Source organism: Lacerta agilis, chromosome 5, assembly GCF_009819535.1.
Source record: "Lacerta agilis isolate rLacAgi1 chromosome 5, rLacAgi1.pri, whole genome shotgun sequence".
Taxonomy (NCBI): Eukaryota; Metazoa; Chordata; class Lepidosauria; order Squamata; family Lacertidae; genus Lacerta; species Lacerta agilis.
Window position 1 is genome coordinate 49641795 of NC_046316.1, and position 27954 is coordinate 49669748.

General features: G+C 38.8%; 1 protein-coding gene across 5 annotated transcripts in view; it reads right to left on the minus strand.

Moving 5' to 3' along the window:
• ADD3 (adducin 3) overlaps positions 1 to 27954 on the minus strand; it is a 95582-nt gene that overhangs the window by 45054 nt on the left and 22574 nt on the right. For 4 of the 5 annotated variants that reach the window (XM_033149714.1, XM_033149713.1, XM_033149716.1 and 1 more), the window contains exon 2: positions 16891 to 16927. The gene's annotated coding sequence lies outside the window, so the exon portion shown is untranslated. Of the gene's footprint in view, positions 1 to 10271; positions 10297 to 16890; positions 16928 to 27954 lie in introns of all 5 variants that reach the window. The other variant, XM_033149715.1, reaches the window with a different exon arrangement.

The following is a 27954-nucleotide window of genomic DNA, read 5'->3' on the forward strand; positions in this document are numbered from 1 at the left end:
TATTAAGAATGCTTTTGTATGTGCACTGCTGTATAACATAGAAGTCCATTTCCTATCTTGAGGTGAGCAATATGCAAACTGAGTGTGGGGCAAGTGATTGCCCACACCAGGCATGTCCATTTCGGGGGCCTAAAAAAAGCTCAACAACTTCAATCCTTTAAAAAGTTCAACAATTTGGGTCAGCATGTTCACAGAAAGTGAGGACACGGCTATAGTGTTGGCTTATATCTGTCCCAGTGTTATCCTATCATTACAACTTTGGCTGAAGACTTGCCAATGCATGATAAAATAGTTTAGGGGAAAGTGCATAAATTAAAGGTCTTTTTTAGAATCTTGCGTAGATTTCTTGATCATTAGCAAAGATGGCGGTAGCATACCTGCTAATTTCACATTCTTATTTAACTTTTTGTATTATTATTTTAAATCTCATACAATGATATATGTCATTTATTTTAATAAGATTAGATTTGACAAGAACATTCATTAGGATGTGTAAGGGAAGTGAGATACGTGGGATAGTATCAGCCAGTATGGTTTGTTGTTAATTACGGTACTATTTGTAAAGTATTTTTATAAACTTAAAACAAATTTGTTAATACTTAAAAAGGTAACTCCTAAATCCTCAAAACTTGCCAAAACTGAGTAAGCTCAAATGTATTTTTGTCCAAATTATCAGACCAGTTCCTGAATATGTTGCCTTAATCAGAGCAAATACTTCCATCATCATATCAGTTATTGACAGGTTCTATTATACAGTATAGCTAATGGTAATAAGAAATAAAAAGTCATCTAGGCAGTAGTCCATCAACTGTAGCTGAATGAACTGTAGCAGAACCCTTTTTATTGAAACAGTAAAACCAAAAGAAAAGCAACAGTGCTTATATTAACTAAAGTGGATATTTGGTATGTACATTTAAAGCTTAATCCAGTTCTATGATGGGTGTAGCACCTGTATTAGATCCCTATAGGGTAGGGGTGGAATGTTTCTGGCCTTCCAAGTGCAGATGGACTACAATTCCTATTATCACTGTCCACTGGCTATGTTGGCCGGTGCTGATGGGAGTTGGAGTTCAATAATACATGGAGAGCCACAGGTTCCTCATCCCTGGGTTAGGGCAAAAATAGACGTCTGCCTTTCTGCCTCCCGTTTCCATGCACCACAGCTTCCTATTTCTATGGTACCCATGCATACCAAGGGGAAAGAAAAACCAGAGGTCTCCTGCTTGTGGGGATTCTTCTGCATAAACACTGCATGTTCCAAGTAGGATTAGATCAAACCATTGCTTTATTCTATATTTTCATCCGTAGGAAATTAATGAGCATTTGAACTTCATTTCTACGCTAAACCATAATCCAATTACATATCAGTTTTGTATCATTGCTTGTCAGAATATTTTGAATGTGTTTGACCTAGTATCGTCAATGCTCAGTTTGACAGAGAGCTGAAAACTTATACAAGACACTGACTTTTTTTCCTTGAAAAAGTCCTCTCCAAAGCAAATTACTTTTGTTTTAAAGCAAGGCTCTGCCCTTTATTTCCCAACCACCACCCACTCTTCCAAATAAACAAGTGAGACAATGTTTCATAGGAATTTTAATTGTTTCCATAACTCTCATTGTCTGCCAAAAACCACTTAATATGAGATAGTTGAGGGAGGACACACAAATACGTGCACGTAATTGTGTAATGAATGAAAGAACATGAGGAGTTTCAAACTTCTGCTTCAGTTAATCTTAGTTTGAAAAAAAATAGACACAAAAAATGTGGAGCATCATTTAAGATGCTCACCCCTGGACTGATATTCAGAATGTCATATGCTGGTAGTCACGGAAATTCAAAGAGGGATGCTTTGGCAGGGTGTTAAAGTAGTGTGGGACTGAAATAGAGTTGTGGATTATCTTAGACTTGTTACACTGAGACAGCATCCTCTAGATTCAATATTCCTATTAGATTAGCCTACAAAATAATAGACTCTGAAAGGTAGTCAGGTTATGGCAAGTGTGAGGGAAATGGAATATTTAATATTAAAATAAAACATGTAATGCTCAAGAAAGTAAAACTATGCTCAAAATAAAAGACTAAACACACACAAAACCATCAGTTTAGCCAATCTAGGACAACATTGCTTCCAGACTCCAAAGAGGTAAAACTCCTGTTTATCTATACACATCCCAAGTACAGCCAATTCTTCTAAGGCAACATTTACTTAGTATTTTGACAGTCCTGTTCTATGTGTTGTGTATTTGAAGGTCACACTGAACTCAATTGGCTTACACCCAAGTAAGCATGCATTGGGTTGCAACATAAAGCTCAATATAGACCACTCTATTCTTGGTGGTACTTCCCCATCACCACCAAAATTCCCTAGTTTTCTTTCTCTCTGAAACATTAACTTCAGTGTTTTTAAAAAATTATTATTTTTCAGTCATGCCACTGTGATAATTCTTGCTTTCTACCTTTCTCCTGTACTTTTCCACTGAAGTATATAAGCTGGAGGGGACGTGGGTGGCGCTGTGGTCTAAAGCACAGAGCCTAGGGCTTGCCAATCAAAAGGTTGGCGGTTCAAATCCCCGCGATGGGATGAGCTCCCGTTGCTTAGTCCCTGCTTGTGCCAACCTAGCAGTTCGAAAGCACGTCAAATGCAAATAGATAAAATAGGTACTGCTCTGGCAGGAAGGTAAATGGCGTTTCCATGCGCTTCTCTGGTTTGCCAGAAGCGGCTTAGTCATGCTGGCCACATAACCCGGCTCCCTCGGCCAGTAAAGCGAGATGAGCGCCACAACCCCAGAGTCATCCGTGACTGGACCTAACAGTCAGGGATACCTTTACCTTTACTATATAAGCTGGGGAGAACAAAGATGGTGAGGATAAATAGGAATAGGGAGTGACAGCACAGAAAGCACCTCTAGGTGGTGTGAGGCACTATCAAGTCCTTAAGAATTTTAATGTTTTTCACTTGTAGCTCCTTGGTGGAAAGTGGTGTTTGGTTGATACAGTGGCTAAGAATGGACAGAATGAAACTTTCTTCATGAAACTGACCTGTGGTTCAAAACACTTAGCATTTGCTTCTAAATTTGTCTGCGATTGCAGAGCTTGGCAGGGATGGACAACAGGCAACCCAGAGTGCAGAATCAGACCATCAGTCCATACTTGCAGGCACTCCTGCTACATTCCAGGTATTAGATGACTTCAACAGTGATATAAAGCCACATGATTTAGACCAGGTTTCCTCAACCCTGGCCCTCCAGATGTTTTGAGACTACAATTCCCATCAACCCTGACCACTGGTACGGCTAGCTAGGGATCATGGGAGTTGTAGGCCAAAAACATATGGAGGGCCGAGGCTGAGGAAGCCTGATTAGACACAGGCAGGAAGCTACAGGTACATTGCCATAAACAAATAGCCAATGAAATAGGAAACCAGCAGCCTGAGTCTTGGGTGGGAAGCACTGAGGCCATTCTTCTAGTGTGTGGAGTCTGCTACAAAGTGGCCTCTTTAATTCCCACCACTGTAACCAAGGTATTTCTTCCAATAAACTAAGAAATATGTGAGTGGAGACAAAGTAATGTTAACATTGCCGTTTGCCACTAGACATTAACAGTAAACCAGTAGGTTAACTGTCACACCTTTCAAATGTTAGAAATTGTTCTTGAATGCAGTTGATGATTTGTGATACGACGAAAGAGCAAGATTTGACATGATTCTGACAAAACAGCAATTCTGATCACTATAAAAATATGTACTTTTCTGTCTAAATCAACCTTTTGGAATTTATCTCAATCTTGAAAGGTAAAGGTGCCCCTGACCGTTAGGTCCAGTCATGGACGACTCTGGGGTTGCGGTGCTCATCTCACTTTATTGGCTGAGGGAGCCAGTGTACAGCTTCCGGGTTATGTGGCCAGCATGACTAAGCCGCTTCTGGCAAACCAGAGCAGCGCATGGAAACGCCGTTTACCTTCCTGCCAGAGCGGTACCTATTTATCAACTTGCACTTCGTGCTTTCGAACTGCTAGGACGGCAGGAGCAATGGGAGCTCACCCCATCGCAGGGATTCGAACCACCAACCTTCTGATCGGCAAGCCCTAGGCCAGGCATAGGCAACCTTCAGCTCTCCAGATGTTTTGGCCTACAACTCCCATGATCCCTAGCTAACAGGACCAGTGGTCAGGGATGATGGGAATTGTAGTCCAAAACATCTGGAGAGCCGAAGGTTGCCTATGCCTGCCCTAGGCTCTGTGGTTTAGACCACAGCACCACCCGTGTCCCTATCTCAATGTTACCAATGGTTAAAAGCAGTAAAAACAATCATCAGCTTTGTAGGTGATTATTTTCCTTAATTGCAGGGAAATAAGCTTGACACACTAGAGGTTCTTAATTTTCAAAGTGTTGCAAACATAGATGGAGTCTTAGTTATTTCCAAAATAATTGCATATCTCATATTGAGCTTTTGAAAATTAGTGTGTTTGCAGGAGGTATATAAATCCAAATGCATCTATAATATTTGTAACTTTAGACTACTACTGCTGGAGATGTCCATGCTGCTTTCAGGTCTAAAAACTTGCCTTTCACAGCTGCAAAGGAAATGACAAGAGAAGACAAACACAGGCAGCAGAGATCAGCAATTAATTCCATCCACAATTGGCCAGATGTTTGCTCAAGGAGGAATCAGTCTGTTTCCTTTAGGGGCTGTTGCCACTGAAAACTGATCTTGTGCTTTCAGAGACGCAAACTGTTTGTAACATGTTAGGAATGCATACTGGATCACATAGAGATGAAGAAATAAAATCCAGATCGGGCTGTCTGCAGCGTGTGTTGCATATCTCGACTAAGAGGATCAAGTTATTCTATCCTCTCCCTTCCCCCACTCTCTTGATAACAATGGACAACTGCCAGCTCAGTCAGATTAAGTACCCAGAGTGAACGCAGTTGTGCTTTACTGGCAAAAGAAAGGTGAAACATTCTTAGGGCTCTATCTTTTGTGGCATGTTAAAGTCATCCAAGGCATTATGTATTTTAGGAGGTGCTTGCCAAACAAACAGAATCAATGGCACACACACTATTACTTGTGCTAGCTGGTTTCATGAAACTACTTTGAGCAGCACAACATATCTGGTCAGGAAAAACACAAGGTAAATTTTAGTTCTCGGTGGTATGCTGAACATATAACTAACTACAGGAGCTTTCCACATTCTGTATCCCTACACTGTGGCATAAAAGCAGAAGCTTATCCAGAAAAACAGGTAAAGCAAAGCGTGTGCATTTTACCAAATAGCACACCACCCCCTAGTAGCTGCAGGCAGCCGTTCAGCCCACAATTTCTCACATGCATTGAATCTTATAAGAACATGCATTTAACATGCCCCTGCTCAGATGACACATAGCTCATATACTAACCTTCAGTTAATGATTAAAATAAACCCATGCATACAGTTGTTCAAAGCCAGTGTACTGTCCAATTCATATGCTCCTGAACTTCAATTATTCATAGTCAATCAACCATATCTGCTTTTGGTTATATGAACTCTGAAGATGAGGTACTGCCTTCTGCACACTCTCTTAAGTGAAAAAAAATGCTTCTGGTATCTTGCCAGCTCAAACTAGCACAAACAAATACTACAGCACATGCCAGACCTATGCCAAAATGAATCACTGAGCAATACACATGCTTTGTATATTTAAATAGTACAGGTGTCTGTCAATGCCAATGTTACGTAGTACTTAAGTGAGGAAGAAATATGGGATCGACTCGCAATCAAGAGGTGTTTGTGGTTAGTGTTCTAAGTAAGGTATTTGGTTAGCACTCAAGGAGTTTTTAACTGTTTTAAAAAGATTTCAGTGTATTGTTTTAGTATTGATATGTTTAATCCTTTGGAGAAAGGTGCAATATATAATAAATAATAATAGTGCACACTTCACACGATCAGGTACACCTGCTTTAAAAGCCCAGATATTTGAAGGAAATACCTGTGTTGGTAAATATGCAGAGATACATATATGTTTTACCTTAGTAATAGAACAGCTAGCTGTTTAATACGTATGTCCCTTGTCAGTACGAATACAAACCTTTAAATAGCTGTGCAAACTGATCATTCTGATTAATGGTATCTCTTTTCTTTTTTAGAATAGATAATGGATTTCCGTATTCCTCTTGCAGCTGCTAATTGCCTTTCTGAAGTGTACATCAAAGCAGGAAGCTGCATTCATCACCCTACTTTAGGTGTTAAAAGTTTCTAATATTTCAGAAGAAACATTAGCCATGTTTGCACATAACAATAAGCTGTACTTTTGGGCTTTATTGTAGTTTATTTTGAATGAGCAACAATCCCGGTACCCAATTGCCTGCACTTCACTCCTCCCCTGGTGTGAGTGGCTTCCCATTACCACTAAACTAATAAGCCACAATCACTAGCCAGCCTTAACCAATGGTTTATTGGCATGCTGATTTCTGGCTTGTTGGGAAGCAACAAACCATGACCCCTGGGTTTGGATGAAATGGAAAGCCAAGGCCTCCTGCTTTGTGCTGGGGGAGAGCAAAGCAGGAGCAATTAGGCAGCATGGCTTATCACTGCATGTGCGCACAGTTTGTAACTTCTAAGTACTTTTTGTAGGATTGAGATTCCTCCCCTCCTGCACCTCCAAATCCCTGCTATTAATATTTATTTACACGGAATCCTCTTCAGCCTGAAAGGCCTCAAGGGTAACTAACAATTGAAAAGATACAAAACAGAAACACAATAAACTATTAAAACAGTGTAACTGCATAGTTATAAACAAAGCCAAAACCAGTATCACACTCAGTTTAAAAAACCAAGCTAAACACTAAGATTAAAAAAGCCTGCGAAAAGAAAAAGATACCCACCTGTTGCCAAAAAAAAAAAAAAGACATTGGATCGGTGCCAGATGAACCTCTGTGGGAAATGTATTGCAAAGACAGGGTGGCACAACTGAAAAGGCTCTGGTCACTACCCATCTTAATGCTAAAGATCTCAGATTAAGACCTCAACTTCTGGGCATTTTCATGTGGGAACAGGTGGTCTTTAAAATAGAAACGGCTGCAAATGCTTTCTGACTTTTAAGGAAGTTATGAGGGATGCACATTTTATAGCTGATCCATTTCTTAACACTAACTTCTGCTGACTCAGCAGCAGAAGGCTTACTCAGATCAATTTCCTAGACTGTTATCTTGTTTTCCTTAAGAAATTCATTTCTGCAGCCTGCTAATTCACACTGGACTCTGGGAACCTAAATATACTCAAGTTTTCTCTGTACATGCAAGCAGTAGTGAACTTCCTTAGGTATGGATTCATGTTGACAAAACAATGAAGTTATCCATTAACATACTCCCCCAAGAGGATGGGGAGAGAGAGAACAAATGGTCTTGACATTATTAGCAAATTAAGGCAGTGAAATTAATTCAGTGGTCTGAGTTGCATTTTCTAGCTTCAATTTATTCCACACTGGAGAGCCATACTATTAGTTTGAGATGGGCCATTGGTGTGTAGTCTCTTGTTGAACTGTAGCAGGGTATGCAGCTGATTCCTGCTCAGGATACCTTCCACTTTTCTTAGTGCACATTATATAATTTGTGTTTGATGTATTTGAGCTAATGGAATATATTAGTTACAGGTAGGTAGCTGTGTTGGTCTGCCGTAGTCGAAACAAAATAATAAAAAAAATCCTTCCAGTAGCACCTTAGAGACCAACTAAGTTTGTTATTGGTATGAGCTTTCATGTCCATGCATGCTAAGGTGTTACTGGAAGGATTTTTTTTATTTTGTTTGGAATATATTATTTACTTTTATTCTTTGGAACAGATAAGTTGTTCCATATTTTTGTATTTTGTCTACATAGTTTTGTTTTTGTATGTATATGCAAAATGGTTTAAATCTGGATCCAGAATATTATAATATGAAGCTCAAAGCCACTTTGTTCATTCCCATTACAGTACTGCTGTAAAGTACAATCCAAGAGAGAGACCCTGTGCTGAAATCACACTTGATGTTGGTTCTGATATCCCTGCAGACTAAATCGCTAAGTGACAGCTCCCAGCATCATCATACAGTAAAGATGTTGAACAACATGGAGTATAACACTGAGCTCTATAGGACTCCATAGCATAAATGTCATAGGTTCAAGTAATAGTCCCTGCAATGCTATTCTCTGGAAATGACCTTGCAGGTACAGTCGTACCTCGTGTTACAATTGCTTCAGGTTGCGTTCATCACGGGATCCGAACGCGCCGAACCTGGAAGTACCAGAACGGGTTACTTCTGGGTTCAGCGGTTTGCACATGCGCGCAAAATGATGTCATGCGCAATTGCGCATGTGCAGAAGTGCTGAATCGCGTTGCGCACATGCGCAGACGTAGCGCTTCAGGTTGCGGACCTTTCAGGTTGTAAACGGGATTCCGGAACGGATCCCGTTCGTAACCAGGGGTACCACTGTATTTTGACCATGATGAAACAATGAAATTGCTGAATAAACATTGTTAAAAATGCTTGTTTCTAACCTGGAGAAAGATCAAAATATTTAATATCTGTGAGAAAATGAAGGACAATCTGTATTCTACAAGAATGCCATTCTCTACTCAGCAATAATATTCCACTGATCCAAGAATCCTAACACACAATTCTTCTATGGGCTTACTAAGAGTTTACTAAACTTGACAAGACACACTTTACACAATCTTTAGAGAGGTGAATAGGATGAGCTATAGGGGAAAAAATAAGATATGTTGATATGGTTAGAGTGTCATGATAAAACAGTAGTTCTGGAGTCATTATGGGTTATTCTAGAATGGGAGGCCATGAGTAAGGGACTGGGATCATACTGAAGACAAATATGAGCATAGCTGAACTATTCAAAAGTAGTACAGGGCTATTAACAGTCACCCACTCATTACACTAACCTGGAATCACTGAGATCTTTAGTTAAGCCTAAGTTTATTGCCATAAAAACACTCATAATGTCATTCTTTTACAACATGTAACTCCTTCATCTAACATTTTGACCCTTTTTTCAGTGACCACAAGGGTATTACAAGAAATGTGCACATGCCTACACATAAACTGCAAACGCAGATGTAATGTTTGCTCTCCTATTAAAAATGGTAATGGGTAAGGGTACACAATTTTGGAAAAATAGGTGGATAGGTCCTGCCCGACCAGCTAGTCAAAATATGTTTGTAAAGGCAAATAAACTGACCTATACTGGATCAGAAGCACTGTCCCCCAAAATGGTTGTTTATTCATTTGACTCAATTTATGAATCACTTTCAATAAAATATCTCAAAGAGATTTCACAATAAATATGTCAGCAATTAAAACAATTACATGTGCAAAAGCAATAAAAATAATTCCATATATACAACACATAGTGGTGCACCCAAGGTTTCACTATCAATTCAGCTTAATTTATTTCCAAACTATGATATAGACAGCATAAAACCAGAACAAAAAGGAAATGGGATGAAAAAATTTGCAACTTTTCTGAGGAAAAACCTCAGCAACTGTGAGGCATCCAGGGGTGACTGAATCCAAAGAATAAAGCTTACAAAAATGACATCAGTTTCAGTTGGCATGCCAATATACTTCACTAGCACAAATAATAAAGTTCTTAATAACGTATCATTTTTTAAAGCCAGTTTTTGGCCACATGCATATTTCAAATCCTCATGTTATTAAAACTGCACAATGAGGTTGATAAAATTGCTTGAGAATATATTTATACAGTCTCTTTTTGGAATATGTTTGCAATAGATTTTGTCAAGATTATCAAATGTTAAAGTATATCAAAATGTTGCGAAGGACAAAAATGACATCTATTGACGATTTACAACTCTGCTGGTTAAAAAGTGAAGGCTTGTGGGATAAAAGTTTGTTTCCCAACAGTTACTTTTCATTTCCAATGTTCCAACAAATATATAAAAACAAGAGAGGACCTATTGTTTTAAGTTTGTCTGAGTTGGTTACTTCTAAGATAGCAAAGCAGGAGGCAAGAGCTTAGAATTAAGTGCTGCAACATTAGGGTGGATATTTTCTTACAACCCTTTATTCTAGTTTATTTCAAACCTAGTTTGAGAATTCTTGTACAACAGCAAAATATAATATGCTTTAATCCCCCCACCCGGTCACTTTCAAAACTAAAGAAAGCTTTCATGAAAAGGTTCAGGGGGGGAAACATGTCTCAGAAACTAAACATGCAATGCTCTTAAACCTGAACCACTCCACAACTGAATGTGCAAGGGAAAGAACAGATTGTGATGCTTACCTTAAATGAGGCCCCTAGAACTGAACTGGAAAACACCATCCATGTTGGGGGAGAGAGGAGAAAAACAGCAACATTTCAACTCCCACCAGAACTCACTCCTGCATAATTTCTTTTAAAAGTCGTAGCCAAGTTTTTCTTACCCATAAGTGCAATCAAGAACTTTACATTAACCTTCTCCTTTTTGTGTTGTATGAAACCACTTTATCTCATAGCCCAGGAATCTGACAGGGAAAGCGATATGGAAATTTATCTGCTGCCAGAAAAAGGCCTTCATGCTTGCGTATGGTACTGGAAAGAGGAGGGACTGTTGGGCAGATAAGGAAGAGCATTTTAACACTCTGCAGACGCTGTAAGTAAAATAACAGCTACTTGATATATTTTAAAACACAAGATTTATTTCCAAAAGGTATTCCTTAAGATATTTTCTAGGCAAATTCATTAATCTGCCCAGAAAATATCTTTAGGAAACTCCCTATTTAGATACTTGTGAGGTAATAAGATTGTACAAAGTCGTGTGGAGTTAAGAGTCAGTTAAGAGTTAAGAGTCAACTCGGCATATTTGTCATCAAACAAATGTAGATTAACCTAATTAGCCTATTAAATTTTGCTGGCTGGCTCTGTAGTAAGCCTCATGGAAAGGGATGTTCACAATTTGAATCTGTGTCAAAAAGTTCATATTCTGATGCAGGAAAACCAAAATGTGACACGAAAGTTATGCAAACACAGTTGAGGGCAGCGGCTATGTATTTCCTTATATTAGTCCCGCCTTGCATTATGTAGTTCTATATGCCTTCCTTTAAAACATAGGTTTAAGCTATGTTAGTCAAAAATGGAATACAAAAGACTTTTGGAATAATGAACGTTACACAACAGAGATGGTATATAGGTTGAGACAAGAACAAACCTGTCTTTATAGAAGGGTCCTAATAGTGTTACTCTGCCAATGTTCTTGTTCAGCTGAATTGAGTTAGCTTTTCTATGCTAACTGGAAATAGCAAATCCTCATTTTACTGGTATTAGGATATGTACGGATTTTTAGCCTGCCCCATTATAGAAGCTCAGGACAGATTTGAAAACAAATACCTTCTCCAACAAAATGGATTAAAAACAGACAACAGAACTGAAGTTTGATACACTAAGGGATTCTGCTGTGAATATTTCTCTATTTTCTGTTATAAAGGTAAAGGGACGCCTGACTATTAGGTCCAGTCGTGTCTGACTCTGGGGTTGCGGCGCTCATCTCATGTTACCGGCGTACAGCTTCCAGGTCATGTGGCCAGCATGACTAAACTGTTTCTGGTGAACCAGAGCAGTGCACGGAAACGCCTTTTACCTTCCCGCCAGAGCAGTACCTATTTATCTACTTGCACTTTGATGTGCTTTCGAACTGCTAGGTGGGCAGGAGCTGGGACCGAGCAACGGGAGCTCACCCCGTCGAGGGGATTCGAACCGCCAACCTTCTTATCAGCAAGCCCTAGGTTCTGTGGTTTAACTCACAGCGCCACCAGCGTCCCTATTTTCTGTTATAAGTGCCTACCTATTATTTTGTAGAATTGAACAAGTATTTTAAGAGTGCAGAAGCAAGCACACAGCAGGTGAACCCAAGTTAACACCAGCACTTTGTAAACTCCCAAACAGCTTCTTGGCAGTTGTTTCAATGAGTTCCAAAATGCAACATAATAAAATTATTATTACTATTATTGTAACTGCTTAACAGGAGGTAGAGGGGCTGCACAGCACTAACATGCCCCCTCTATCTCCTGATTTGCAGCAGCAGCAAGAATAACAACGGCATGTGAGCACTGATAAGCACTGCTGGCTTTCATCATTTCCAAAACTTTAATTTAATTTGTTCAGATAGAGTGTTACGGTCATGCAAGTAAACACTATTTTAATCTACAAATGCCATGAATTCACACTCCTCCTTAAGTTAATTTTTAACTGAAAAGTACCACGTTGCTTGAAGATAATGTTCACATATTGTTTGCACTAGCATCTGGGCAGCATTCCAATATGTCATCATTTTAGTAAAAACTATAGTTTGATACATTAGCACAATCAGCAATGAAGAGTGGCTGGGAAAGAGAGAGGAGAGACACAAAGCCATTTCCTTGCACGTTACAGCCCACAGTTGTGGACACTCAGGCAAAAGAGGGACTATCTTACCAAAGAGTTTCCTGTGATCAACAGGAAAAAGAAGCTACAGGAAAAAAGAAGCTGCAGTGAAAACAGTATTTCTTTCCTTTCCAGAGTAGATAACACCATTAGCACATCCTGTTTTTACTGTGGTATCTGAAGTAAAGTAAAGTAAATCATAGGAATCATACAGAACTGTAGCAAATATATGGCAAGCACACCTTGGGACAGTATGAGACTTAAGAGTGTTGGACTAGTACGGGGGATATTTGGGTTCTGATCCCTATTCTGCCATGATGATCCCTGGGTGATCTTGGACCAGTCATTATATCATAGGATTGTTATGAGAACAAATAGGCAGAGCACAGAGAACAACGTGTGTTGCTTTGAGATTGCTGGTGGAAGGGTAAGATATCAAAACAAACCAACAATATAGGAGAAAAAAATACTATTACTATTCACACATAATAATTCAAGATCCCACACATCGCAGAATCAGTTCTAAAAATCTCTAATGTATATCTGTCAAGAGAGGGACATAAGATTTCTGACTGGGATTTGATGAAAGATTTAGAAGACTCAAGATAAGGCAACCCAGACACCCAATTAGAAAAAAAAGCATTCAATGGAAAACAGAACTTATCTGAAGGTTCTTTCACTTCACTTGAAGGTACTTAAGTTCTGCCTCTTAATCATAAACCGAGTTCCACATACAACAGATTCTGATTCCAAGACCTCTTTAAGATAGCACATCACAATTTTGAGCACTTTAACACACAGTACTGTTTCCCAACTTTTTGTCTAAATGTTCAGCAATGTCCTTTGCAGTTCTGATAAAATTTGCCTAAGATAAGAATGAAGAACTTCTATTAGCCCTAGCCAAGATTGTCAGTGGTCAGGGATAATGACAGCTGGTCCAACAATATCTGGAGAGTCAGAATCCTCGTCCCTTGCTTAAGAGGACCAGTAGTTCTAGCTTTAAGACAGCAGTAATACTTCAACCTGATTCCATTCTGCTCCTTCCTGGATGTTCCAAAAAGTACCATTAACATCTCTGTGTATCTGAATTGCTGATTTATTTAGGCCTAGTTCCTGCTCCTCCTCTTCCTCACACTCCTCTTGCCCCTGCTAATTCCCTTCCACTTTTCTCACTTACTTTTTGTTTTTGTTTTAAACAATGCATTTGTGGTGGCAGCACTGGTGGTCTCTCTCTTTCCCCTCCCTACCTTGATCAGAGGAAATGCCAAGTGGATTATCCCTCAGAGCCCAGTATTCTGAATACGTTGGCCAGGAAACCCTGTGCTGCCACCACTTTGCTGCAGGGGCTGGACATTCTGTGTAAACTTAGTTAGTTACAAGTTTAAAAATAGAGCTAGGCAAGGAAGAGAAGAAGGGGGAAGAGCCCACTGGAGCCTCACTGGGTGGGTGGCCCGCAAGCATGCAAGCAAGCAGAGAGCCCAGAGGACACCAATTCACTGCCCACGCTTCCAGAGACAATTGTCTCAGTTTGGCTCGTGGAAGTGCTGGCCCTGTGTTTATTTATTCATTCTAAGAGTTTATATTCCCACGCTAACAAAAATTCACAGGGCAGCTTGCAGATCAAAATACCAGACAATTTAAAAGACATACATCAAACAGAACCAATATTAACATGCAATAGCAGCATACAATCATTTGGCAGAGATTTTAAAACCTGATTGGAGCTAAACAGATTTAAAAACATGAGAGAAATAAAATTATTTCTGCCTTGTGCCAAAATGACATGGGGACATGGTTTTAAAGATGCAGGGGGCACCACTGAGAAGGTCCTCTGTGATAATCTTTTGCTACATCTTACCTGTGGTGGCATCAGAGAAGGATTTAAGATGGTGGTCTTATTGGATAGGCATAAATGGAGACAAGTAATATCTAAACGATGGACAGCACACAGACCAGGGGCTCCAAATCATTTTCCTAGTTGCCACTTCACATATTACACATTTCTAAAACAGACCTCAGATTCAAGCAAAAAAAAAATGACATGCAGTTTTCCATGTGCACAAACTATGCAGAGCCTGTGTTCATACTGTAAAAGACACATGCACCAATGCACCAGTGACACATAAGGATGTTCACACAGGATACTTGCTGTTTCCGACACAGACAATTGTGTTGAAAATGTGTTGTGCTCAGTTACAGAATTTTATTTTTGTTCCGAAGCTAAGTGTTCCAACTTCTGATACAAAGTGAAAGCTTACTAGATATTTGGGTATTACTGCCCTTAATATTTGCTGTGTTGTTTTGCTAACAAACTCAACCAAGGTTGTGGAAACCAAATGACAAGTCCTGACTCAACATTTGAGGAACATTAAATCAAACAAAACTCCCTGGATAATTGCCATGTATATGAAGACTTCTGTAGTCATACAGGTGGGGGGATAGTTCTCAGATTGCCTCCTCCCACACTAGCTTGCTAGGTAGGTTCAGATAAATTGACAGGCGGAAGAAAGTAACCATTTGCCTTTTGGAGACAGTTGTGTGTTGCTTATCAGTTTCAGCTCCACGGTGACAATTCCCATCGGATTCCTCTTCCTTTGGGATATGGGAAATTCGCCTTTGAAATCTTTTTAGGGAATGAGCCACGACAGCTGGACAGAAAGTGTCATGGACAACTGACAAACTGCTGCATAGCTGGGACAAGTCATATGCATGAACAGATTTTACGCAGGTGAATTGGAGAGTTCTACTAATAGTAAATTGGACTGAATTCAGTCTACACTCAGCCTCTGACAGATTACTCCTGAGGGAAAGTAATCCTCAAGAGAAAGTAGGTTGCTCACCCTTTGACTAGGGCAAAGCTAAGGTAATGCCGAAACAAATGAGGTAATTTATGTAAGAAAGAGAATAATAATTCCCCCCCCCCAAATAATCAGGTAGAGTATACCTGACTTGCTTTTCTGGCAAATCATCAGCTAAAATTTGACATCAGAAAACAACCTATGCAGTTCACTGAAATTCATACACCACCACCACCACCACTGGTTCAGCTGCTTATGCATTATGAACTGTTATATTAACTGCTCAGAAGTTTTAAAATTTGTAGACACACGTCTAGTGAAAGATGGTTAGTAGAAAGGGGTGCAAAGAAGAGGCAGCACTATCAACAGTTAAGTTAACTGTTCTACTGAGTTACTGTGCTTGGGTAAATAGACAGAGATAAATAAGGTACAGCAAAAATAAAAAATAGCAGCGATGTCAATTATGTTAACAATATCCATATGGGATGGGAAAAGCACTGGAGCCAGATGGACTTACTGCAATTTATTATAAAAAGTTTCAGGATGCACTTATAGAACCACTTAAGGACACTACTAACAGAATTCTGGTGATGGGAGTAGTTCCAGCTTCATGGAAAGACACATTCATTGCTCTGATCCCCAAACAAGACAGTGACTTAACAAAGACTAAAAATGACAGACCTATTTCATTATTGAACTGTGACTATAAATTATTTGCTACAATCCTGGCTATTAGACTGAAAACGACACTGACTAAGTCAGTCCACAGACTCCAGGCCGGGTTTTTACCAGGTCGACAAATGAAAGACAATGTAAGAAATGTAATCAATTTATTAAAGTACCTAGAAGTAAGAAACAGGCTGCTTTAATCTTTCTAGATGTGGAGAAAGCTTTTGACAATAGTTCATGTTAAAGTTTTAGAGAAAATGGAAATAGGTAAGTCTTTCCTAGCAGGAGTTAAAGCAATCTATACTGATCAATCTGCAAATATATTAGTAAACAATATTCTTTCAGACCAATGCCAAGTAGAAAAAGGAATGAGACAAGTCTGTCCCCATCTCCACTGTTTATTATGAGTTTGAAATATTGCTTCAGAATATAAGCTGAAATAGGGAAATTAAAGGTATTGAGGTGGGACGTAGAATCTATAAATTTGCTGAAGATGTGTTGTTGACATTTGAACAACCTTTGGAGAGTGTTCCCAAAGCATTAGAAAAATAAAAAGCTTTGGAGAAGAGCAATAGTGTGAGAGCAAGAAGAACATATATTTGAAGAAGAGTGGAAAATGTTTATTGTATACAGTATATGGAAAATAACTGTACACAGCTGAAAACGCTGGCAGCATTAAGATAAATTAAACACTGTAAATAATATTTGATTGATGTAAAAGTGGAAAACTGAATTGAATGGTTATAGTAAAATATGCAGGAAAGTATGATATGAAAAATGAACCATGGAAGGAGAAGAAAGGAAGTCATTGGATATTTTAAAGTTTCCAAATGTTTTTTTGAAATGTAAAATTGAAAACTTAATGAATTATGGAAAAAACCCCACCAATATCCATACAGAGTTGGTGTTAAATTCACCAATAATTTTCAGAAGTACTATCAATCTTTGTTAATGGTACAATCTTATTCTTAATCATCCAGCAAAAAAATAAATATTCATTTTCTTGCTATTAATTTCCACAAAATCACATTTGTTACCTGGATGTTATTTTCACAGTTCTCTCTCCCTTCTGACCTGCAAACAAAAATAAAGCAAAGCATGTCAGCTCCAGACAGAACTTGCACAGATTGTAAATTTCAGTATAACTTTACACGAGCAAATACAGCCACTCAAAAACACTGTATTTGTTGACTTACTTTTTAAAATAAACCAACATTACCAGGTGTTCAGGAAAGTGAACTCAACTCTTCTGGTTCCCCAAAATTGGCTGCAACAGAGATGGACAACTGAAATCAAAAGGACTTCAGCATGTTTAACGATATAATGGATTCTAGCCAATGTTTATATGAAGCTTATTCTTTACGAATCTTTGATTACAAATCAAAGTTGCTCTTAGAAAGTAAGGTTAGATAGTGCCTAACTGGACATTCAAAAAGCACTGTAAAATCAGTTTGTCATTGAGTTCTAATTGCCAAGACTTCTCAAATCAAATTAGCAGGACACCAAGACAGTAATCTCCTCTCCTCCTGAAGATTTTCATAAACTGCAAAGAACCCTGAGGAGGAAACAGTCGAATCTCTCACTATTCTGACTTTGCAGAAGGCAGAAGCAGCACAACAGGTTTGTACGGTTTCTGCAAATGGCCTGTCCAAAGAGAAGCAAAGTCCAACCCCTCCCATTCATTTTATAGCACATGCAGAGAATGGTACTTTTGCAGGCTTCGCCCTGGCGGCCGCCATTTACCTCCACAAAATATCCTGGCCATAGCATTCATTCTGACACATTCTGTGGAATATTATGTCCACCCCCACTTGCAGTCCTCCCTGCGCCTGTCACAGAACGATACAGTGTAGAGGGAAATAGCAATCACCATGAAGCAACCCTAAAGAAAATCTCTGCTGCCACCTGTACTGATTTAAGCTTTTAAAATAAAAATGACATTGGGTGGGATCCAACTAATGAGTCCTGTCAATGGATGCCCACACAAGGACTTGTACCAAAGGGCTTTCCCCTGCATTCTCCTGAAATTGGTGGCGGTGGCGGTGGGGGGTTCAGGAGACTCCCCAGAACAGTACAAAAGGGGGGGGGGATCAAGCTGTCAGTGGTCTGACTGAAATGCTTGCTCTGATGGAACACTTGACATAGTGTGACGTTGAATTTCTTTCACTACAAAACAGAATTCTTGCACCAATTTTTGAAGACTTATGTGCCTCACAAATATCCAGAAATACCCAAATTTGCTGCCAGAGAATGGCACAGGAAATCTGGATACTATTTTTGATTCATTTTTTCCCCTTAACACCATTATCAGGAAAAGAACAGCAAAAATTGCATGGAATCCCTGTGGAAGGGAGAAGTCTTTCCATCTCCCAAGCCCATTATGGAATGAGAATACAAGCCATGGAGCAGGAGAAAGCAAGCTTGCTCAATAAGTGACAACCATTTAGAATGGTTGCTTTCATATCTTCTCTCAGTCTCCTCTTTACCAGGCTAACATACCGGTCACTCAAATCCCTCAACAGTTCCCCATAAGACTTGGTTTCCAGACCCTTTATCATCTTGGTCACCCTCCTTTGCACACATTCCAGCTTTCAATATGCTTCTTAAATTGTGGTGTCCTGAACTGGACAGTGTTCTCACTGTCTCTAACATACAAAAGTAACCATGTATCAAAGGATTTACAGTACTGTACATTCAAAGTTACACTGCATGGTTTTTTTCTGAAGTAAAAAAATATTCTCTCACAGTTATTAGCTTATAATGTTTGATGAAATTAAGGGAAGCATCTCTGGTACAATTCATGACCTTGGGTTATAAAAATAAAGATAAAACTAGAATATGTTAAGAAAGCTTGAGGTTGCATACTAATGGCTTAGAAACTCGATTTCTGTGTTTTCTACTTCACTTCCAACTCCCACCTCCAAGGCATCAAAGGATTTAGAAAAGAGATCCTTTGGGAAATAATTGGGAATTTTTATAGCATGATATTTCCTTATACCACAGGCCACAGGAATGCAAACAGCTCTACCAAGCAGTGATTTCCTCATTGGAAACAACTGACAATAACTCAACAATTCTTCCATCCCTAAATATTGCCAAAGCCTCAAGCACATAGAATGCAAGAAGTATAAAATAATTTTACTAAAATTCTCAACAGCCAGACGAGTCTCAAACGTCTTGATGGCAATGCAAAGTTAACAAAGGAGAGACTTGCATGATAATTCTTATGACACATTTTCACTTTAAAAACAAAGGTTTTCTTGTAGTAATTTATCAGTTACATGGGCCACAGCTACATTTCCTTGCTTCAGTCCAAACAATTCTGTCTTAGCTCACATACAGAATACTAGTGGGGAGCGTCCCGTGCTTACTTCTTAGTAAAAATAATAATAATTGTGGGTTTTTTTAATGGATAGTTTTGTGAGTTTGGACCCAACACACCAAAAATTGCATGAAGTCATGTTTCAGTTCGCCATCTTTATTCAAAATGGCATATGGTGTCCAAACATTGACCCCCATCCCAACCTCAGGAACCACTGTGCCTGAAAATGGCACCCAGTGTCCAAATGGCAACAAAGTCTGCTACCCTAATCGGGAACACTCATGCCAAGTTTCACAATAATATCTTGATAGGCATTCAAATACTGTATTTAGAAAACAAACAGGCAGACAATCCACTTTCCAAAATATATAGTTGAAGAGAATATGCAATCAACTTAACTGAAGTCAACAGAATATTCCTAATTTAGTAGAGCAAGTGGCTTGCTCTAGGACTTGCTCTAGCTTTTGAGTGCTTGCTCTATATCCATGCAAGCAAAAACATTAGCAAAGACAGATCAAGCCTGGCACCGACTAGATATTAATGCTTGTTAACAACACATTTTCCTTGCTCTTCCATTGGCCCTCCCCTCCCCTCCCCTCGTGTCTCTTGTTTTTTAGACTGTTAGTCTACACAGAGTCTAGGACACTTTGAGATGTGTACAGCACAACTCCTTATGACTTCTTTATGGTATGAGGTCAGGAAAAAATAAGAAAATTGTTGGACAGCTGTAGTATGTGTCCTGTAGTATGTAGAATGTACCCTTTCTATTGATTAACTGATCTATGACACAGCTTAAAAAGGCATTGCTGCTTTTGTTCCAGGTCACCAAGGTGCTAGAAATGAATATGTTACTATATACCAGTAGTTTGGGGGCATTCCTATCTTCAAATCTCCAGTAATTACTAGTTTAATACTATTCTGTATTGTATCTGTAATGTCTAATAAAGGTTTGGTGAAAGAAATACTATTTGAAAGTAATATATTCCATCCAGTCATCATTCACCCAGTTTGCCTTCTCATAAGGGGGTCTACATACCGGTATTCAAACAAGCAAACACCTTAAATTTCAGCTGGATAAAATATTCCAATGGCAAAAAGCCCCAACATGAAACTTGAGCACACTATTGATGTATATTTAGGAACTAAGCCAAATGCATAATTTTAATTTGGAATCAGAATATGAGGATATAACATTTAGAAAGACTCCACCAAATCATTACCACATTCCATGCAATTTGAATTGTTTGAAACATTTTAAAACCTGTCCAAGTTTTAATTTTTTAAAACCATTTCACATATAGAAAATTTTTTAAGAGGCAAGAGCAGGAAGAACTTTCTGACAGTAAGAGCTGTTCAACAGTGGAATGGCCATCTGTCCTGGATGCTTCAGTTGAGAATCCTGCACCACAGGGGGTTGGACTAGATGGCCCTTGGGGTCCCTTCCAACTCTACAATTCTATGAAGTGGTATTTTTTAAAAACTGAATCTATTTTCTGGGAGAGGGTAGAGGAAGAAGGAAGTGGGGAACTTAAAATCACCTCCAGTCAGAATAAAGGTATAATAAAACATGAAAACATATTGTGTGGGGTGGGAATCAACAATCAGGTTTAACATATTTCTACTTTATCATATCTACAAACAAAACAAAACCAAGGCGCAACATCTGCATTTTATATATTGTGATTTTATAACAATATTGCAAATTCAATTGTTGTAAGCTGCCTTTAGTGATGAGCACACATTAGTTGTACAATGTACAACACTTGGGAATCCATCACAATGAAGTGTGCCTTAGTGTTTTTTTAAATAGCAATTTTAATATAAATAAAATAAATGCTTTTTGTTTTGTTTTCCAAAGTCCTTCAGCTCATGTCAGTATTAAACATTTATTCTATTATGTGCCATGATCAACAAAAAGACTGTATAGCCTTTATTCTACCTAAACTGTGTAGAGCAATCCTATGCATGTCTACGGAGAACAAAGTTCAGAGGCTTACTTTCAGGATAAGTGAGCTCACCATCATAAATCTGACTGACTCAACACACCCAGTTACCATTTTTCTTGCTATTGTGATCAGAAAAGAAAACATAATCCTATAGCTTGCACCTGCTGAGCCTCTCACCATCCAGCAATCTGGCACCAGAAAGTGACAGCAGTAGTCCTGTGACTTCTACACCTATAGCCAATTGACATCTTCTGGCTGCGGCACCAGCTACAAAGCAGAGACAGGACCACTGCTAACAGTTGTTGTTTGTTTTTATTGAGGGAAGGGAGATGTGTCTGGAAGGAGAGGAGCTGGAGAGAGCAGGGGTGGGCAATTGCAGTATGGTGGGAGCAGGCCGGGTAAAGAGCACACGGCACACACAGTGAGCGACTGCCATGTGCCAGTCCTTCTTCCAACCTGGGAAATTGTAAGCCCATCAACCAGGTAATCCCATCAACCAGGCCCTCAGATCTGCGGCTGCTGTAAATTCTCCTCAACCTCTCAGCGGCTTTCAATACCATCGACCATGATATCCATCTGGGGAGGCTTGCCTGGCAAATTCGTTACACATCTTTAGGCATTGGGTAAAAAAATTACTCCTCTCCCATAATTAAATAATCTATGTCCTTTTAAACTGGGGGATGGGTATTGTTTTGTTTGTTATGATGGTATTTATTTTTGTGTTTTCATATTGTAAACTCCCCTGTGATCTTCAGATAAAGGGCAATATAGAAATTTTATAAATAATAATAATAACAGTTCACCATCAGGCAAAGTTTCCATTCCTTTCTTAGAAGTTTGCCTAATTAAGGGATAAGATTTTGGCAGTTGGACAGACAAATGTTTGAGATTATAGGAGGATTTTATAACAGATTTTAAGATTAGTTTAAGATAATTCTTTAGCTGCTTACTCTAAACTTTTGGGAATCAACTATACGTTTTTATAACAAACTGCAGAGTTATTTCATTTCAGACCTAATACTCAGAGTTAACTCTACTTGCCTTAACAGCTGTCAAGTTCTTTCCAAGTGTTTAGTCAAAAAGGGAAGCTGATTCAAAGTGCTTCTAACTGTAAAAAAAATCCTTTGGTTTTCTGTTGACATTTCATCTATTTTTGGGAATTGTTTCTTCCTTTTTGGAAAAACTACCCATTATAAGATAGATGGGGCTGAGGCAAGAAAGTAGTAGTCTTATACAGAATCTATCTATCTATCTTTCTTATAAATTAATTTTTAAAATGATACGTTGCCTGTGGCTAATTTATCATCAGTTTCAGCCTCTTATCCTAAACTGTTTGCATTTCTGGCAAGGTCCCTTGGGTTTGCACATACAGTACAAACTATTTCTAGTACAGTTCTGCCCTATGCAAGATGAAAGCTGAATTGTGCTACACAGCTCAATAATTTATCAATGCTAAGAGCACATAGCACTAGTTGCCTCGAAAAAATGGCAGACTCAACTAATGTGTTTACCTGTTCCTGCCTGCTGTAGCCAATTAAGGACAGTGGAGGAATGCATATAGTAAGGGTTTCAGGTCACTGGAAAAGTTGTGATATATATGGCAGGACAGGAGAGAACTCATCATGAAAGATATAAACAAAAGGAGGTGGGTAGCACAGTGATCTGCAACTTTTTCAACTGAAATAAAACCCTCCTGGTCAAAAGCAACACAAATTTACAAAGCTATTCAGTTTTATTATCTTTCACAATTTAAAAAAACAGAAATTTTCAATTTTAATACAATATATACATCAAAAGAATGCAAGAAGAACAAATTCTACACACTCAAGATAAGTAGAGAATGTAAAGTAAAAGCAAGAAAATAATCATGAGATGTTCAAATGCTAATTAACCTGTGTAACAATTGTGTTTCAGGCAGGGCGTGGGGGTGGGGGTGGGATCCAGTTTTCAATCCAGACTCTCATCTTCAGGCTACACTTGGCTAACGAGAATTTTTTCCACTATAAATTTTCTGTAGCAGAAGAGACATCCTTATCAGCTTGCAGCAACTTTTGCTCCTTTAATCTATCACTGGTCATTATTCACAAGTAGAGCTAAAAGTTCAGAAATTATCCTTCCCAGGAACTCCATTAGCTTCAAAATAGCATGGCTATAGAAGTTACACACAAGTTTGTTCAGTGAGATAACTGCAAGCTGTTCACCTTTCCTTGAATGCAAAACAGACCTCTTCATCATTTTAAGTTAGCTGAGCCGGCATGAACAATAACTTGATTATGTAACTGAATATTCCATTCTTGCAACCACAAGCATTCTCCCGAGACATTCTGTAAGTTGTTAAAGTCACTGGACTTCTCGCCAAGCAATGGCAATTCTTACAGTTCATCAGCTCAACTAAATAAATATGACTTAGATGAGATTCATTTAACTCTTCCAGAAATTGTATTAAACTACATAAATTTGTAGAGAAAACAGCCTTTCTTTTAGTTAAATTGATGCACACCTTCCCAATCCAAAACAAAAATGAGCATCTGTAACTGATACAAGATCACTCTCAGGAAAACCAAAGTGGGAAAACATCTAATTCCCATTACAGGAGCCTCTGAACATCATTAGCAAGAGGTAGGAAGGAGGCAAGTGTGAAAGTTCCTATATGGTGGGGGACAGGGACGGACAACCAAAAAGTTTCTACAGTCTTACTATTTCAAACAAGGATTGGATAAAAACATTATAGAAGATGGGGCTGATACTGCTGTTTCTGCTGTTGTTTTTTAGAGGTAGAAGATCAAAACCTTTTAATATACAGTGATTTCTGGGGGGATGCAAGGGGACGCATACCCCTAAACATTTTGTGAATCTTTGTACTTTTGTCCATTTACTGTATTTATTTTCCCCAATTTGAACCATAAAATGGTGGTTTTCTTGAGTCAAAATGAGAGTACCCCTAAACATTTTTTAAAGAAAAAAGCACTGCATATATATAACAAGACATCAGAAAACAGATTTTTTTTTGTCCTACAAAGATTGGTGCAACTGCTTGTGCTAATTCACCACCAAAACATTCTTCTATCCTAAGTATGATATGTAATTTCTCAATTTTCAAGGTATTAAACTAGGGTAGCTAACAAAGGTTCTGTCTGCTCAAGAGATTTGTACCTATCATATTTTTGTTCTTTTTTTAAAAAAAAAAATAGAATCTGAGGGTTCCACCCCCCCCAAAAATATTGTTCCTATGCATGCCCTGCTGTGGTGTCCAAAGTTTTTAATGGTTCCTCCAAGGTCCCCAAATTTGTGTGTTTATTTTTGCCATACTCATTTTTACATTTCATCCCACCTACCACTGAGGGTTCAACATGGGACAATGTGGCTTTCAGTATAGAAAAAAATTAACCACCCCTGTATTAAAGCAACCCATAAGACTGTCCAAAGGAGGAATAAACAGGCATCTTTACTATACTGTAACACAGCACAACAACACATCATAGAAAATAAATTATTCTCAATATTTGTTGTTCTTTTATTTTAAGAGAAGGTAAGATGTTTTGCTACATGACCATTAAATTCTACATTTTCAGTTCCTGGGATAGGCCTCTCAAGAAGGCAGGAATGCTGGGGCTCCAGTGACAACCAGCAGATCTGCCAGAAGTATAGCAGCATCTACATGTATACACTCTGTATATATGGGTCAGATATATACTCTGTGCTCAGAAGCAGAACCCAGCACAAACAGGGCAAAAGGGAAAGTGCTAGAGTCATGATAGGGAATTTAGCAGAACTGAATGGTGAAATAATAATCTCAGTTCGTTTCAGTGGAAGTAGTAATGGAAATGTAGTCTGAAGTGTTTTACAATGGTTTAAATAAAGCCTTTCTAAACAAAATAAAATGCATAGCTATTTCCACTCCAGATGAATTGCACTCCAAACCTAATTTCAAGTTTTTGTATTTGCACACTAACCTCAGTGCTAACATTGTGTGGGTGGGATGAATCCTATTCATTCACACATTCCTAAGGAACCTGACAATGTTGGTGATAACATTCTATTTCCAGAAGAGTGGCTGAGAGAACAGATCAACAGTTCAAGACTAAGCCACATGTGCAGCTATTTGCCAGGGCATTTCTCAGGATACTATTCCATTTACAAAGCGGGATAGTTTGAGAATGTGAGTGCACATTCAAGTTGATGACCTCCAATAATCTATTTTTAGATATTAAATGATTTCCAACAACTAAGCAGATTAGCATAACAGCACAAATTTTCTCTTGATACAGTACAATTTGCCAAAAATGACAAATAATGGTCTTAATCTGAATGCAAATTAGAAAAATCTGTTCAAGCAGGACAGCAATTTGTATATTATTATCTCTGCTTATGCTCAAGTGTGCAACATATATATTACAATTTTAAATATATGAAAAGCTTCATCTACATTATCTTATTATGGAGTTTACAATGACCCTGCAAGAAAGAGGCGGAAAACCTGTGGTCTTTCCAGATGTCCTTGGATTCCAACTCCTTCCCACCTTCTAAACAACAACAACAATGAAAGCATGGCCCGAAGGCATGGCCTCAATATCCCCTTGCATCATTGCAGAGGCAGCAGGGCTTACTGCGATTCACATAGCAAATTGGGTGGATTCAAAGTGATATGTTTCAATTTTCCTTGCCCATGACACCTCCATACATCTGCACCCCATCACTTGTGCATTGTCTTATAGTCTAGAAAATAAAAACAGATTTGTTAACTGAAAAAGGATTATTATTGACCAGTATAATACACACCGGTGGGCAAGACCAAGAATGCAGCCCAATGGGTCTAACTATGAAAACAGCTACATCTTCAAATATGCCAATCAGCACTTTCATGAGAATGGCAAGGGAAACCTCCTTTAAAATGAACAAAGGCAAAAGTTAAAAGTATCAATCTATTTTAACCATCTAGTTAGGAGAGAGAGAGACCGAGCCAGGGGTAAAAGATGATTGATTCATCAGCACCCACGTCTAATGTTTGAACTGCACTTTGCCTTTTGGATGTTATTGCTAGAAATAAATGGCCTATGTGCCCAACGTGAGTCTTTGATGTTAAGCAGAAGATTGAACCAAATCACTAAGAACATGAAAAAGGCTTTTTAAAAGAGATTAATTCCTCATCTCTTGGAATATATTCCATCAGCAAGCACATAACATGAAAGTAAAACATTATGTCTAAGTAACACTCTATCCCTATTTACTTTATCTCTGAATGAATACTCCAGGGGTTGAGGGTTTGACAGACATCTCTGCTCTCACAGTAACAGTATATCCTGATAATCTTATTTTTTAGTTTAGCAAGTTTAGTTTTCCTTCCTTATGGATTCAACAGTTTTTGAGCAATTCCAAAGTTGAGGACTCTTTTGTTAGATGAGCAATACATGTTCATGATCATTCAAATAGAGATTGAAATGTCTTTCTTTCTAGCTTGATTAGAGGACTCATTCCAAAAGAAGAGAAACTTTTTTCACCCCTCCACTAGCAACCAGTACAAGGGGAAAGGGCAGGAGACTTCCAAGTCTGGTTTATTTACTTTTTGCCTTGCCCGAGATCAACAAAAAGCAGTTCTAAGTGTGTACACCACAATAAAAGGAGGCATTCATTATGGGTGCGGCTGCTCTCCCTGGTAAGGGCTGTCTGTTCCCAGAGTAAAAGGAAGAACTGGGTTGGCAAAAATTATTACAGCTTCTTCTTTCAGGGCAAGGTGAGCTCCGCTTAAATAAACTGATGCTGAAAGGGAGCGTGCTATTGTACAAAGTACTAACTATAGAAATGTTACTATTTTCAGTTGTCTGAACACCTGTTTACATTGCTATAATATGTGCAGATTTTTCTCTCTCTCAGTGAAATACAGAAGGCGAGACAGGTTTTATTATTATAGCTTCTCATTAATAATGAGGATGAATACTAGTATAACTTCATTACATGCATGTATTACAGAAGTAGTGTGTGTGTGTGTGTGTGTGTGTGTGAAAATTGTTTTTAAGAAGTGCTAAAAAGAGTACAGAGAAGGTGCCTGCTTGATCTCAATATGTAGGGAGTTGCAAAGGGTAGGTGCTGCCACACTAAATGATCAAGTTCTTACAAACGCGGAACGGGTATTATGCAGCACTTGTAGTAGTGTCAATTCTGCAGACCGAAGTGGTTGAAGAGACAGATGTTGGATAAGGCAATCTTGTACATAAACCGGTCCCAAACTGTTAAGGGCTTTATATGCTAATAGTAACACATTGAATTTGGGCTGGTAGCAAATCGGCAACCAGTACAGATATTTGAGCACTGGTGCTATTTGCTACAAGCACGAAATGCTTCAGCACCATTGCTGACAGGAGTGCTTCTGTCAGCAATCGTGCTGAAGCAGTTGACACTAATTGTGGCTTCCACATCAAGTGCAAGGGGAGCCTCAAATAGAGTGCACTGCAGTAAACCAGTCTTGAAGTAACCAACGCATGAACTACTGCGGGAAGGCTTTCCCAGCACAGGAAACAATCATTCAATACTCCGGGGCTCTCACATATGGTTGCTCCTCAGCAACCATGCCATCCATCCACTGGCAGACTCTACTTTGGTCACAACTCGCATATAAATTACAACACTCATTCAACATACAATTCTTCCACTACAAAGCGTGTTGTACCGTGTACACACACTACAAAAAATAAGAATGCTATATTCATTTATAGTTAAAGCACAATTTTTGACCAGGATTAAAACTCTAATGCAGGGTTGCAGAATGTCTGGTCTATCTCTCTCCCCTCCCCCTCCCCCCTTCTGCCCTGCAGCTCATCCAAAGCTCCTTTAGGCAA